This window comes from Notamacropus eugenii, chromosome 1 (assembly GCF_028372415.1).
Source record: "Notamacropus eugenii isolate mMacEug1 chromosome 1, mMacEug1.pri_v2, whole genome shotgun sequence".
Lineage (NCBI taxonomy): Eukaryota > Metazoa > Chordata > Mammalia > Diprotodontia > Macropodidae > Notamacropus > Notamacropus eugenii.
Window position 1 is genome coordinate 684,131,478 of NC_092872.1, and position 16,933 is coordinate 684,148,410.

At 34.9% G+C, this 16,933-nt stretch overlaps 1 long non-coding RNA gene across 3 annotated transcripts in view; it reads right to left on the bottom strand.

The window, feature by feature from the left end:
- The window catches only part of LOC140528303 (uncharacterized), a 145,532-nt gene extending 134,487 nt beyond the window's left edge, over positions 1-11,045 (bottom strand). For 2 of the 3 annotated variants that reach the window (XR_011975136.1, XR_011975139.1), the window contains exon 1: positions 10,978-11,045. This is a non-coding gene — a long non-coding RNA (uncharacterized lncRNA). The remainder of the gene's footprint in view (positions 1-10,977) is intronic. The other variant, XR_011975138.1, reaches the window with a different exon arrangement.
- Positions 11,046-16,933: the final 5,888 nt, after the last annotated feature.

Sequence of the window (16,933 nt, forward strand, 5' to 3'; positions counted from 1 at the left end):
GAGGGGGGGGGGGAGAGAGAGAGAGAGAGAGAGAGAGAGAGAGAGAGAGAGAGAGAGAGAGAGAAAGAGAGAGAGAGAGAGAGAGAGAGAAAGAGAGAGAGAGAGAGAGAGAGAGAGAGAGAGAGAGAGAGAGAGAGAGAGAGAGAGAGAGAGAGGGAGGGAGGGAGGGAAGGAGGGACAGGGACAGGGACAGGGACAAGGAAAGGAAGAAAGGAGAGAGAGATTTCCCTGTCATGTTTCAGCTATTCAAGATGGGAGAGTAGCAAGCAGAAAAATAAAAACATAGTCATGGGCCTCTGCCCTCTATACTGCACAGCTCACTAGGAAGGATTTTTGTTTTACATTCTGGCTGAATTTTGAGAAACAGAGCAATATTTTTAACTGAATAGTAGGAAGTAGTCATTAGAAGGCCCTGCAATGGATGCAACTCCTACCACTTCCTGAGAACTCTAGGGAACTATTTTAGAGGTAGGGAAAACAGCCATTACCTTGGACATCTAAAAATGTTGAGAAGAGTCCTTGGAAGTAAAAATACTGCTTAGAAAGAAGAGATGTAAGTAGAGTCACAATATGGGAAAACAAACTCCACATGCTCTGCCCAAGGAAAGACTATAAGTTTCTGAGAATTTCTAGGTTTTTAGGGTGGTATTTGCTCACCAGAAAACATCATAACTCTCTGTGGACTCTGATGCAACTCTAATCTATTTCCATTTAACTTGCACATAAAAGGCCCTATGTGCCTATGTGTTTATAAGATAGCTGATAAACTACTTTTTATTTATTTATTTGTAGTTTTCAACATGTGCTTTTATAAGATTTTGAGTTCTAAAGCTTTCCCTTTTCCCTCAAGGCCTTCCTACCCAAGATGGCAAGCAATCTGATACAGGGTATATATGTATGATCATATTCAACATATTTCCATATTAATCTTGTTGTGAAAGAAGAATCCAAACAAAGGGAAAAACCATAAGAAAGGAAAAAAATCACCAAAAAGAGAAAACAGTATACTTCTATTTGCACCTTGACTCCATAGTTCTTTCTCTCTATGTGCATAGCATTTTCCATCATGGGTCTGGAATCATTTTAGATCACTGCATTGCTCAGAAAATCTAAATCTAAAGAAGTCAGTCATTGCACAATATTGCTGTTACTGCACACAGTGTTTTAGTTCTGTTCATGTCACTCAGCATCAGTCCATGCAAGTCTTATCAGATTTTTATGATATCTGTCTACTCACTGTTTCTTTGGGAACAATACTATTCCATTACATTTATATACTACTGTATATTCAATTATTCCTTAATTGATGGTATATTCCTTCAATTTCCAATTTTTTGGAAAGAGCTGCTCTAAATATTTTTATACATATGAGTCCTTTTCCATTTTTTATGATCTCTGTGGGTTGCAGACCTAGTAACAGTATGGCTTGATCAAAAGGTATACACAATTTTATAGCCTTTTGGGCAAGGTTCCCGATTGTTCTCTAGTATGATTGTATCAGTTCACAACTCCACCTACAATGCATTAGTGTTCCAATTTTCCCACATCTTCTCCTTTTATCATTTTCTGGTTTGGTCATGTTAGTCAATCTGATAGACAAGATGTGGTATCTCAGATTTGTTTTAATTTGCATTTCTATAATCAATAGTGATTTAGAGCATGTTTTTATATGACAATAGAGAGCTTTATATTTTTTGTCTGAAAACTGCCTGCTCACATCCTTTGACCATTTATCAATTGGGAAATAGCTTATATTCTTATAAATTTGACTCAGTTCTCTATATATTTTAGAAATCAGGCCTTTACCAGAGTAATTGTTTATAAAAATTGTTTCCCATTTTCTGCTTCCCTTCTAATCTTGCTTGCATTGACTTTGTGGAAAACTTTTTAATATAATGTCATCAAAATTATCCATTTTGCATTTCATAATGTTCTGTATCTCTTATTTGGTCATAAATTCTTCCCTTCGCTATAGATCTGATAGGCAAACTATTTCTTGTTCTCCTAATTTGGTTATAGTTTCACCCTTTATATCTAAATCATGTACTTATTTTGACCTTGTCTTGGTGTAAGTTGTAAGATGTTGATCTTACATAGATCAACATAGATGTTGATCTATGTGTAGTTTCTGCCATACTGTTTTCCCATTTTCCCAGTAGATTTTGTCAAATAGTGAGTTTTTATCCCAAAAACTGGAGTATTTGAGTTTATCAAATGGTAGATTACAATAGTCATTGAACACTGTGTTTTGGTTACCTAGACTGTTCCACTAATCCACCACTCTAGTCCTTAGCCAGTACCAAGTACTTTTGGTGATTGCTGCTTTATCGTACGGTTTTAGACCTGGTACAGCTAGAGCACCTTGGTGAAATGTTTAATACCATTTTTGTTTTCTAGATTATCTGGATAGAAATAAGCTAAAGAAATTCAAGGTTCCAAAGAATCTCAAAAAATGTTAATATCAGTTGAAAACATGACAGAATGGTTACAGATACAAACTGCTGCTCATATTCAAACTTATAGAAACTGATTTTGACAATAAGTGACAAGATAGCACTTTATTGTAGGTCTATATTATTTAAAGTAATCATACAAGTGCCTTATTTGCCACTCTTTATTGACACACCACATTATGTCTCATCACAAATAGCACATTTTATTTTTCCTACTAGATCATAACTGTGATGAAGACAAAAATGTTTTCTTATTGATCTTAAAAAAACTCATTGAATCTTAAACACAAAATGAACCACAGAAGGCACTTAGTCCAACATACTATCCCATAGATTAATCTTTTGCATTTCCTTGAGCTGACCATTTCACCTTTAAACAGTAATAGGAATCTACTACCTCTATAGACAGTATATTCTACTTTGGAAAGAATGTATACCCAAAAACTGTCTCTTCTTAAATCTCTATCAATTTATCCTACTAATTCTCTCTGGAATTAGACAGAAAATGAATAATCCCTATATCAGATGAGAATCTTGGAAGAATTGGAAAGCAAGTGATGTTCTCAAGATCAAGGTCAAGCAAAACACTATATGGTCATTCATGACAATATATAGATAAAGACATAGAGATATATAGATATATAGGTATAGATACACCTATCTATATAATGATCAACACAATTTTCCTCCAAAGAAACTAGCTTTTTTTTTATTTGTTTTTATTTTTATTTCCAACTTGGAACTACTGAACTTATTTTTGATTACTATAATTCTAGCTTGCCTAAAACTCATTATTAATCTCTATAATGCCTTTGAGAAGATGTGTGTATATCTCCTTCATAGGATTGTTTTGAAGAAAGTATTTATAACCCTTAATGCACTCCACAGATATGTTGTTATTATTAAAACATGAATCATACATTCCAATTTTCATGATATGTATGCATATGTGTGTGCATTTTTACAAAAACATCTATCAGTATAACATGTATATTACTTTCCATCTATATCTAAAAAACATTCTCATTGACAAAAGTCTGTTAAACTTAGAAAAATTTAAATTAATGATCACATTTGGCTCATACAATGGCTGACTGAGTTACGCAGTGCAAATATCATTACCCTTTTTAAAAGATGAAGGAATAGAGGATCAGAAAGGAGGTATGAAGATAATAAGTGGCAGAGCCAAGGCTTTAAATTAATTATCCAATGCCAAATATATTGTTCTTTCGATTGCTCCAACCTGCCTCTCCTTTGAATGCGAAGAACACAACTGTTCCATGGATGTCTCCATTTTTCCATGCCACCATCATTTATGTGGGCAGAAATGGCAAGTTACATTGTTTGATAGGCTATGATGTGATAATAACTTTACTCCCAATCTCAGAGCTTATTTACTACTGCTCTGGAAAACAAAGTGAATTTACTAGAGTCTGACAGAAATGTAACACTAACAATTGATGCAAATTACATTGTTGGTGAGATTTACATCCATCATGTTACTGTTTGCAGTTTCATAAAGTGAGTTTTTCATGTTTTACAGGCTGAAGGGCAATTTCCTGAATGCAGAAAATGGATTTTGAAGCAAAGAGATAATCTGTTCTCAGGATAATCTCAGATTTGGGGCTGGTCACCTTGGCAGTGCCCAAAGCAAGCAGACAAGTTGGAATACTGGATCTTTCATACTATTGATCTTTAACGGAAAGATGTCATAAAAATTTTGTACCATAAGATACTAATCTGTTATTTTCTCAGTAATTTGTCAAATTATTCCATAACTTCTAAAGAAATGATTAAAAAATGGACAACATCAAATCTATAGAAAGACTTATTTTAAACCATAAAAAATTGCTTCAGTGTCTTTGAAATGCCAGTGTATACATTTGAAAAGAAGGATTTCAGGCATACAAGCCTATTTTTTATAAGATCAAATGAAGCTGATTGACAGGCTTGATTTGATTTTACTTTGTTTCAAGAATCAATTTTTCATGAATTACCTTAGAAATTGCATTGTAATATGGACATAATTTTGAAGCCTTAAAGGTAATGCCTGTTTAAAACAAGCTGCAGCAGCTCTGGCCAAGGTATAAAAGTTTGAAAGATGCTTCCTCCAAAGAAGCAGTGTATCTGTTTTTCTGAGGATCATGTGAACTATGTATAGAGAAAACCATTTCTATAAGCTGACAACTCTCATAAATCATCATACTTGAAGATTGCGAGTTAGTAGAGGTGACCCAATGGAACAATTAACTTTTCATCTTATTAAATTCAATCACATTCTCAAGTCTTTTGAGATTTTTTTCCTTAGTTGTCCCTATTATTTACTGTTATGGCTTTATTTTGTGCCTTTTGTATATTTGATGAGCATACATGTATGTCTCTACTCTCCAAATCACTAATAAAGCATATACATAGCATAGGACTGAGAAAAGCTCCCTAGGTGTACTCCACCAGATACCTCTCACAACGTTTCTATTGAATATTAAAGACTATTTCTTCAATCCCAGAAACCCAGACACTGCTGAAAACAATTAATTGTATTATGGTACAGCTCACGTCTTTCAATCTTCTCCACAAGAACTGTCTGAAATATTTTATCAATTTTTTACTATAGGTAAACTATATCCAGATCATTCTTCCCGACTAATAGTTTACTCAGCCTTTCAGAAAAAAAAATGATTTGACAAAAATTTGCATACAGGAAATCATCATAACAGGAATTTCTTGAATCACAATCTAAGACATCTGGATGCTGTTTGCTATAATAAAGAAGTTTCTTAAAACGGGGAGTGATAGAATCAAAACTGCTTGTATGTAGAAAAAATTTGAATAGCTTTGGTTTCTATATTTTTGGTCTTTTATTATTTTCAAATACATTTATATGTGCTTTGTTTTCTCTAATATTAGATATTAACACCCCCTTTTCAAAACCAGCGCTAGAAAGCATGATTCTCTCATTCCACTTTAGTAGCTTGAATCAGTTGCTGACCTGGCAATACCCAGTGGAAGACTGGACCTTTCCTATTCAGGAAGGTAACAAATATGGCCTCATCTTTTTTGAAAGTTTACAGAGATATTCCTACCCCAGGTTTACCAAAAAAACCAAAACAAAACAAACATTCATCTAGTCTACAAGTCTCTGAAGAGGGTACATCGAAATAGCTGTTCTGTTACTTGAATAAGTTTAGTATTCCATTGAATCCCCTCTACTACTAGGACTGCAAGAAATAGAAGCATTATTGTTATCATATCTTCTTGCTTTACAAAACTTTTCTTTGGTGCTTTGTCCTGAAAGTGAATTAAGTGGTTCCCCAGAGACACTTTGGAGGACCAATGTTTTTCACAAACTGATAAACCACAGAAGTGGTGGTAAATCTAGTGGCAGACTACCAATTCCCTACTCTGGGGGGAACCAAACTGATTTCACTTTGTGAACAAACTCCATTTTGGGACTTCGGTTTTGTTTTTCTTTTTTGGACCTCAAAGTATGTATTGTTTTTTAAAAATGTTTTCTCTATTAGATGCCCTACATATCCTTGTTTTCTTTTTTATTTTCCTAATTTATTTATTTTTAGTTTTCAATATTCATTTCCAAAAGATTTTGAGTTCCACATTTTCTCACCATCTCTCCCCTCCACCCACCAAGACAGTGTGCATTCTGATTACCCATTCCCCCAATCTGTCCTCCCTTCTCTCACAACACTACCTTTTCTTACTCCCTTCCCCTCTATTTTCTCACAGGGCAAAATAAATTTCTATACCCCTTTGCCTGTATATCTTATTTCACAGTTGCATATAAGAACAATTTTTAGCATTCATTTTTAAAACTTTGAGCTCCAAATTTTCTCCCTTCCCACCTCCCCACCCACCTCTATTGAGAAGGCAAGTAATTCAATATAGATTATACATGTGTAGTCATACAAAACACTTCCATAACAGTCATTTTGTGGAAAACTAACTATATTTCCCTCCATCCTATCCTGCCCTCCACTTATTCTATTCTCTTTTTTGATCCTGTCACTCCTCAAAATTGTGGGGTTATGATTATCTCCTCCTCCCATTTGCCATCCCTTCTTTCATCCCATCCTCATCCCCTTCCCCCCTACTTTCCTATATGGTAAGACAGATTTCCATGCACAACTGAGTGTGCATGTTACTGCCTCCTTAAGCCAAATCTGATGAGAGTGAGGTTCATACATTCCCTCTCATCTCCTTCCTCTTCCCCTCCAATGTAAAACCTTTTTCTTTCCTCTTTAATGTGGCATAATGTACCCCATTTCATTTCTCCCTTTCTCCTCTCAATATATTCCTCTCTCACCCCTTAATTTTATCTTTTGATACCATCTCTTCATATTCACCCTGTGACCTCTACATATTTATATACATATATGTATACAAGTACATGCATATACATACACATACATATATATGTGTATATATATGTATATGTACATGTGTGTGTATTCCCTTCAAATATCTTAATATTGAGAAAATGCTCAAGGGTTACAAATATTATCTTTCCATGTAGGTATGTTAGCAGATCAACTTTAGTAAGTCCTTTATGATTTCTCTTTCTTGTTTCATTTTTCATGCTTCTCTTGATTATTTTTCTATTCAGCTCAGGTCTTTTCATTAAGAATGCTTGAAAGTCTTCTATTTCATTGAAAGTCCATTTTTCCCCTGAAGTAGTATACTCAGTTTTGCTTGATAGGTGATTCTAACTCTTTGAACCTCTGTAATACCATGTTCCAAGGCCTGTGTTCCCTTAATGTAGAAACTGTTTGATCTTTTGTTATCCTTATTGTGTGGATGTTTGCAATATTTTCTCCTTGATCTGGGGACTCTAGAATCTGGCTACAATATTCCTAGGAGTTTTCCTTTCAGAAAGTGATTGGCGAATCTTTAACTATCTGTTTTGCCCTCTGGTTCTAGTATATCAAAGCAGTTTTCTTTGATAATTTCTTGAAGGGTGATATCTATGATCTTTTTTTGATCATGGCTTTCAGGTAGTCCAATAATTTTTAAAATCTCTCTCCTGGATATATTTTTCAGGCCAGTTGTTTTTCCATTGAGATATTTCACATTGTCTTCTATTTTTTTCATTCCTTTGTTTTTGTTTTATAATTTCTTGATTTTTCATGAAATTATTAGCTTCCTTGTGCTCCATTCTATTCTTTAAGGAATCATTTTCTTCAGTGAGCTTTTGGACCTCCTTTTCCATCTGGTCAGTTCTGCCTTTTGGGGTATACTTCTCTGCATTGACTTTTTTGATCACTTTTGCCATTTGGGTTAGTCTATTTTTTTAAAGTTTTATTTTCCCTTGGGGGAAAAATATATCTTGAGACAAGGAGATGCTCCCATTTCAATCAGGAATGATCAAGACGTATTCAATTAAATTATGTGAAGTTTGGTCTGAAACTTCAAAAGATTCATCTGGTAATTTGTTTTGTTCCCAATACGTCACTTTTCATTATTTCAAATTGAAGAAATTAGAGCTAGCCCTTGAAAACCTTTATTTCCAAAGCAATGTTGGTTTTACTGGACCACTATATCTAGTAGACTGTGCCCCACACACCTAAAAGAGTTCCTTCTTTATATCCTGACTTGTATGTTCTAATCTAGTCTTTTCAATCCAGCACCACTCTTTCTGCTACTTTGGCTTCTCTACAGCATATTACTAGACACACTACTAGATAGGCTTTCCCTCTTCCTTCTTTCTCCACTACTCCATTCATATTCCTACCCTACTGTAGTAAGAGTTATCCTCTCCTTTGAACCTGAGGAACATGCTGCTTTCTCTATTACAAAAGCTTATACCTGATCGAACCTACTAGATAATCTGCTATCCATAAGAAGTCATCAATTTTTCAGTCCTTCGGATTTCTCCACAGGGAGGAGAGACTTTTAAATTTTAAGACATTTCTGGGGCTTCTATAAACTGATTCCAGGTCATGTTTAGAGTTTCTAATTCTACCTGGAGAAATATAACTGATTTAAGTGAGACTACTCTCCCCAGAGGAAAGAACTACCACTTTTGAGGCTGTAAATAGATAAACCCTAATAGCAGGAGTACTTGTTGGCTCTAAGAGTTTTTGTAATTGGTCATTATAAGAACTTCATGAGTATACCAGGATTGATCAGGGCATGGAAATGCGTGTGCTATCTGCCTGAGTAAGTTCTTACTGGAGTAAGTTCTAAGAAACTTTCCAAGAAAAAATGAAACTCCTAATCACTTTTATGACAGTCTACATAAGAGTACTAATCAGTATGTGGGATTAGACCCATTCAACCCACAAGATGAAAGAATCCTTAATATGACAGTCAATCAGAGTCAGAAATGCAAAAATATTTTCATAAGAGTTGCCCTAGATGGCATGAAAAAGCATTGGCACACTTAAAAGTATTGCTCAATATGGTTTTGAAGGGAGAGATAAAGAGGAGAAACCTAATTCAAAACCTCAAAAAATCTTGGACCCTGTCCAAGCAGCTCCAAGTTCCCATTTAAGAGATGTCAGGGAAGTGGGGGAATGGTTTAATGTTTTAATTATCACACACACACACACACACACACATTGCCAGAGAATATAGAAAGAAGTGACACTTAAGGAAGAGAAATAGAGAAGGCCCTGGATGAATTCCCAGATAGCTTCAGCATGAGGATATTTTTGTCCCAACTATCCTAATCTTTATGTCTCCTCAGAATAGTGAACTCTGGAAGCCTGAAAGTACCCCCAAATTCTCTCCCAAGATGGTTGTTATTAAACCTCTTTCAGTAGAACATTCTTTTTTTTTTTTTTTTTTTTTTTTTTACTTATTCCTAGTTCTGTCAATGTGCTAAGCTATTCCCTCTCTCTTTCTTTTAAACTTATGGCCATTATTTCCTGCTCTCAAATGGATCTCTGTCCTTGCAACTCCTTGAGCACTCTTTCTGTTCCCTCAATTGATTCAGAATGCCCAAAATACCTCTGGCGTCATTCTAGGTCTTCTATTTGATATGTCTGATTTGTTATGGATAACTTCATCCTCAAATGAAGAATTATTAAAATTAACTGTCCCCATCACCATCAAGACTAAGGGAGGTTCCCACCATCCATTCCTTAATATCCTTTACCAGGGAAGTCATTGAATGCATTATATCCATTATTGACTCTCTAAGAGATTAAAGTACTATGGCTCTGTATAAATCCCCTTGTAATTCTTCAATATTTCCTGTTAAGAAATCCAAGCCAGGTCCTGATGGCAAACCTATTTATCACTTTGTGTAAGACTTATGTACTATTAATGCTTATGTTATAAGAACCCAATAGTTCCCAATCCTACAATCATTGTCTCCTTGATTATCTGTTTTTCTGTTATTGAACTTTGCTCAGCTTTTTGTTTTCTGATCCCCTATACCCAGTCACTCAGTATCTGTTTGCCTTCATCTAGAAGAATATACAACAGCCATGAATTCATCTGCTTCAAGTGTACATAGGAATCCCTAAGCTATTTTCTCAAATATTGCAATAAGACTTAGCTTCCATCATTTCCCTGAACTCCCTGGTTAAGTACATTGATGATCTACTAGTGGCACCCTTCTCTTCTCCAACTTCATCTGAGTGGTCATAAGTTTTCTAACTTAGTGGTACCACCTCCAGGTGAAGAACCTCAGTTTCATTTTTTCTAGTACCATTGACTGTTTCTCTAAAGCACATACAAGATTGTCAATAACTGTCAATTTTTAAGGCCAAAAAACTGTATGTTTTATTTGGGGAAAAGCTGCGAGTGCAATCCATCCTGTGGTGAGATTATTAAACCTCTGGTTTTCCTATCCAAAGATAACATTTCAGAACCTTTGCACCTTGAAGCAGAGCATCTTATTGCCCTTGCACACCCCAAGAAAGCTTTGTTATCAATTGAAGTGATGGGACTTCCAGATCACAGTTAGCCTTTTTCTCATTTTATACATGTAACATCATGAGTCTCTACACAATCCTTTGGATCCTTTCTTTGCCTTATAGCTTATTACTCCACTCAGCTAGATTCAGTGACTTCAGTGTCTCTACTCTGCTTACAGGCAGTAGTAGCCACCACTCTTTTAGATGAAAAGACACATGATTTGGTTTTAGGGACCCCATTTGTAGGGTAGTGCCATCATGAGGCTGAGGCTTTAACTCAAGCTTTTACCAATCAAAGACTTTCTAGACATGAAGTGACTTTACTGGGCAAAAAAAACCAAAAAACAAAAAAAAAAAAAACACCGTGGTTTTAAAATATTCAATTCAATTGTCAACCTGGTCACAAGACTTTCTGGTACTCCTAGCTCACAGGGACAACTCTACAACTGTTTCTTTGTTGTTTTCATGGCTGAGAGACAGTGTAATTACCTTTCTGACACACTCCCTACAGAATCCTTACCATGATCTATATACTAATGGTTCCTCTTCTATGAGAGAAGGCAACTGGTGCTGCCACAGTCTCTAACCAGGTTATCCTCTTTGCCACCTAACCTCAGCATTTAAGCTGCTGAACTGATTGTACTTACATAAGCTTGCCTTTTGACTCCCGAAGTGCAACCATTTACTCTGACTCTTGCTACAGCTTTGCAGTTTGTCATTCTACTGGAATGCTATGGGTGAAGATCTTCTGGTAAGATCTTTGTGACCTCACAGTACTTCAGTGAACTATTACCTACCTTATGGCTTCCTAGTGATCTGGTCATTGTCCTTTGTCCTGCCCACACTAATGGTACCAGCCCTGTTTCAAGAGGTAATAATAGTGCTTATTGCTAACACAAAACTTGGTGCCTTTGAAGGCTCTTTGCATGTGTTTCATCTTTCTGATTCTGACAGTGTTAATTTCTCCCTATCTTACAATAATTTGATATGCAAAGTGGAAACAATGTTATTTCATACAGATATCTATGGTTCCCAGGTATCTAGGGTGTCAGTGACTGTGGAAAGCAAACCACTCCTTTCTCAGAATTTCTGTCACGAGGTATGTCTATCCATAAGGGGTGACATTTTGCACAAAGAATTGTTGATACAATTTGGAGTCACTTGTTGTGTTACCCCTGTTGCTGTATGTATTTGTGCTTCTTGTCGTACTTGTCAGATGTGCTATAGCTCATTCTGTGCTATAGCTTTCACAGTCACTCTCTAATTTATAAACTTCTTTTCTGTACTTGCAAAATGATTTCATATGCATACCTATGTCTGCCTACTATAGAGTCTGCTTCTCTCACTCTTTGGTCAGCTCACTCATTAGATCAAGGCATTTCTCAGTTCTAGGGATACAGTGAATTTTGTGACTAAAATAATTCTAAAAAGAGATTGTTCCCTGGTTTGGCCCTCTTCTTAGTATTGATTGAGATGGAGGGGCTCATTTCAGTGACATGATTCTTCCTCAAATTTATTCTTGTCTTAGGGTGTCTCCTAAGCTTTATATCACATAAAATCCCCAGAGTTCTGGCCAACTTGAACATTTGAATAAAGAAGTACAGACCTGGTTTAGTAAATGTGTGTTCTGAAACACATTTTAAATTGTCTGAAGTATGTCCCTTTTCTTTATTTTATCTGTGAAGCAGACCAAGGGATTGGGGGGAGATTACATCTTCATCCTCTTGAAAATCTTTTTGATCATTCTTCTATAAAGCCAAAACCTTTCTCCCCAGTATACGTATAATTACTTTGAGAAGATACTTCTGTGGCTTCTTATATATAGAAATTATAAAATAGACTGAGGGAAATTCATGACACAGGTGCTGCAGTACAGATTGGGCCTTTGGAATTTTCACTACTTGATTTTGCCCCTGGAGTTAAGGTCTCGGTCAAATATTTTCAGCAGACTAGCAGAACTCAACCTGCCTGGGAAGGTACATTCCAAAGACAGCTGACCACCACAATTCCAATCAAGGTCAGAGAAAAAGACTCTTGGATATATCATGTCCAACTAAAACCTGCCCCATACTGTTTCAGGTAAGAGCAATATATCCAAAAATCTTTTTGCTTTGCTGTCTTAATACTGTCATCTGGGTGTTTCTCCTTTCCCAGTTAGAGAATGAAAAAAAAACTGTCAACTATGGGAAAATGGATTCTTTTTACAATGCCATTAGCATTGTTTGAAATTTTGCTATTTCTCATTTTATTACCAGTTGATTTTTCCAAATTCCATTCCTCCCAAGAGTCCTGGGAATGTCTTAATGTAATTAGCAAACTTCATGGTGATGTAGGGCATGTTTTGTATCATCTTTAAGCAACTGAGCTACAAAATGCAAGGTTTGTGACCCATAGCCATGGTGATTCTGATCAATGAATAGGACTTTCCATTAGTGAAAATGAAATTCTCCCACAACCACCAGATTACACTGATTCTGGGTATACCAAAGCAGCACCTTTGAAATGGGTTCTTATACTCTTTGCTTTAGCCACTTGTGGTATTTATGACCCTGGAAGGAAAATAGAAAACAAATCAAGACCAATATCACTGACTTAATTTTATAACAGAAAAGCCATTTTCAAATTTAACAAGACCTTTGATGCCATTAAATTTAGGATGATATCACTTGTAGTTGGCTTTCCCCTTCCAAGTTTTCATTTCTGTGTAACAGCAAAGTAAGGTCCTAAAGATATGTAGGTTTAGAAAATTTGAATATACGTAGATCCAGTGTTGCTTTTACTGATATTGTAAAAGGAGAACATTTCATTTATACTAAAATCTGCCTCTTTAATGGGATTAGAGACAAGAAACTTAAATGCATTTCTTTGACTGACCATAATGGCTTTAGCTGGATCAAGTATGATACAACTTTCTGTACAAATTTATATTATAAGAACAATTGAACCTTTGGGAGAATTAAATATCACTCTTCAGAAATCCCTTGGTGACTAATAGTTCCTGGACCAATCTTTGTTTATGACAGTAAAGGTTATTCCTTTCTTTCCCTGAATTGGTTTGGAACATGTGGTATTGCCTAGTGGGCCTGGCCAGTATCAGTCTTAAATCATACCATAAGACTAGTGGGAAGGAATACTACCAAAAACTCAGCGGCATGGTGGTTAAATGTCAAAAAAGGAAAGAGACCATAGTTAATGGGGATATGAATATAATCCAAAATACCGTGAAAGAATATGAGTGAGAGATAAAGATCCTTTTGGTCCCTATTTTCTTTCTGGGGATCACAGTATTAGAGTAGGCTGAAGAAATCTCTCGCCTGAAATTAAGAAATTTGTCCAAGTAACAAGCATATTTGTTTCCTCTCTCAAAACTGAGGTAAATTCTTTCACACAAATGGTTTTACAAAACCATGTACTCTCAGGCCTTATTATACCTTCATGAGGAGGCACTTGTGCTATGATCAATCAATCTTGTTTCTGCATTTACCAATCAAGAAATCATGACAAGCTTTCATACAATCCAAAAGTTTATAACAGAAATGCAACTACCTAAACCAAGTGACCTATAGTGGAATGCTTCTTTTGATTTATTTGAATTTATAGAAGTGACATATTAGCCTACATAGGTAAATGGACTTTCTTCACTTTTATGCATCATTGTTATTTTTAGATTCCGTACCACCTGTTGTTCTAAACTATTCAAGAGTCCTTCCCAGTGCTTATTTCTTAGTGCATAATGGAAATAATGAACCTATGAATACATTATTAATTGAACTTACAGAGAGCAATCCATGAGGAGGGGAACTAGCCCCTCCAGGATTAAAGGAGGGAATTATTAGAACCAAACTGCTCCATTTTGTGAAAAAAACTCCATTATTAGACTTCAGTTTTTTTTTCCTATAAATTACCTGATTTCATGGAATTCCCCTTTTCACTCAGAAAGTTACAAATAAGAAATTAGATTATCTCATCCCACATTGTGTTCTATATCATTTTTATTGCTTTATTTTAATGTATATAAATCTGTGCAAAATCTCTATTTGAACTTTTTGTGCCAGCTTAGAGGGCTTTGAATTGGTTTATTATACATGTCTAGCTAACAAATCACATAAATCAGGAATCTATTGAACAATAAAGAGGGAAAAGTATTTTAAAATGTTTTATCTTGTAACCATACTATGTGAGTGAAATTTGGGACGGTTTTCCGAAGAAAAAAAATCATTATTGAGAATTTTGTCTCAATTTTCCATTCTGTTTGTCTTGATGAACTGAATATGTTATAAAATAATTTGATGCACTACAGTGAAATTTAGCAAAGGTACATGGTATTTTAAAAATCATCTAAAAAATCAAGATTGATAAGAGAGGAATTTACATGAATAAAAGATCCAGTGGTTTTAGTGAAGTTCAAATTAACTGAGAGCAGAATGTGACCAGAGACAAAAAAGTCTTGTGAACTTTGATTGCATTAAGAAAGGTAGCACTCGCTGGTTAAACCATGTTGATTCTAGTAAAAAAAAAAAATGTAGCGAACTTGAATATGCCTAGAGGAGGATTTTTAGGGCAAATGAGAATTCATGTAATAAGAAGATGGCTCACACAAACTTGGAGTAAGCATCCTGGGCAGGGGAAGAGATGGGATGGAGCATGATACCTTTCTTCAAGTTTTTCATTGTATTGTTGCCTCTGGAGTTGAAAGGGACCTCCACAGACATCAAATCCAGTATTTCCTCTTTAAAAATGAGAAAATTGAATCAAAAGGAATTTAAATAATTTTAAAAAGATCACAGAAATACATAATAACAGAACCAGGATTTAAACTCACATTTGCCAGTTTCAAGTTCAAAAGTATAGAATGACTTATTTTTGGTGAACTCATGACAGTGTTAAGTCAATAAGCATTAATTAAATATCTAATGTGTGAAAAATATTGTATTAAGAACCATAGAATAACAGCCCATATCTGTTCACTTAGAAACTTGAGAAAATGGATATATAGCAAACATTGGATGTGTTTACAACACTTATTTTGTTTCTGTCTGGTCTCAAATAAAGTACATACTGACAAAGATTATCCCTGGAATTACTGACAAGATTATTAAAATTGTCACAGGGGCATTTTACCCAAAGGCAAAGTGATTTGAGAACTACCTTGCTTTTAAAAAGGTCAATTCTAATAGGAAAGAAACCACACAGTAGGTTTGAGAAGGTAATTATATGGAAATATCCTATAGTTTTATAATTATATCAAGGTAAATAGAAATACATCTTTTTAAGATCATTTCCAGTTATAAAGTCATATAAACTCATGATGGTGAATACTATGAGAGTACCAAGAATGCTAACAGGAAGAATTTTCTTTTCTGAATCTTCAGTAGTTGTGATACCTGATGAATGAGTCTCTAGGCTTTGAATCCATAGGAATTGCTTTCCATGTTGATGGTTGTGGGGCCTGAGCTGGAAGCCAGAATGAGGAGTGAACTTATTCTTAGTTGGTGGTTAAATGTAATTGATAAGTAATTGATAATAAATGCAGATTGATAGTAATATGTGCGTATTTTGTTTTGAGAGTCAGAAGGTGATGCACATGGTAACCAACAAATGACATCAAATAATTAAATTTAATTAAATTGTATATATCCAATAGATCTTGAAATAGATTATTCTACTTTTGTTACAAAGTGTGTTCTTACTTCAAACTTTGGAATTTCCACGTTTACATTTACTTGAGTATTACTGTCTTACTCAGTGTGTGCTTTGAGGCAAGAGATTTTTCAAATCTTTTAAAATGATATTAGAACAAATGATTATTGGTGTCATGTCCGTCCATCTCTTAATCCTAAGGTCATCATTCCAACTATTTTACATATAAGGAAACAACTTAATTCAACTGACATATGTTGTTTTGTTTGTGGTAATTATACTTGGAGGGACTGTAAGATATGGAAAGTTATAAAAACAATTTTAAGCGAACTGGGCAGCATAATAGTAGAGTGGAAAAAACTCTAGAGTCAAAGGAACTGGGTTCAAATCACATCTATGGTTGTTACTATCTGTGTAAAACTTTGGCAAGTCACTCTTTGAGTCATAGTATTTTTATATATATATGTATATACATATGTATATATATATATGTATATACATATATATACTATAATACAATACTGTAATATCATATATAAATAAATACTATAATATACACACACATATATATGTATATATACATATATGTATATATACATATATATATATATATATATATACACATATATGGAGAGAGAGAAAGAGAGAGAGAGAGAGAGAGAGAGAGAGAGAGAGAGAGAAGTTTGGACTAGATGGCTTCTGCAGTCCCTTATAGGTCTAGATTTATGCAACATTCACATATAACTAACTCTACTGCATGACAGGTTTATTAAAGATGCCCCCAAAATATGTTTAGTGAAGTCAACTACCCCCAAAACATTTTCTGAGGGTATTTTTATTCTATTTTCCATGATCGTAGAAGAGCTGGAAGAGATGTAAAGATGAACCGACCCAGGCTTTCCATCTTACAGAGGAAGAAACAACTCTGGAGGATAAATGATTTCCCCAAGATTATCTTGATAA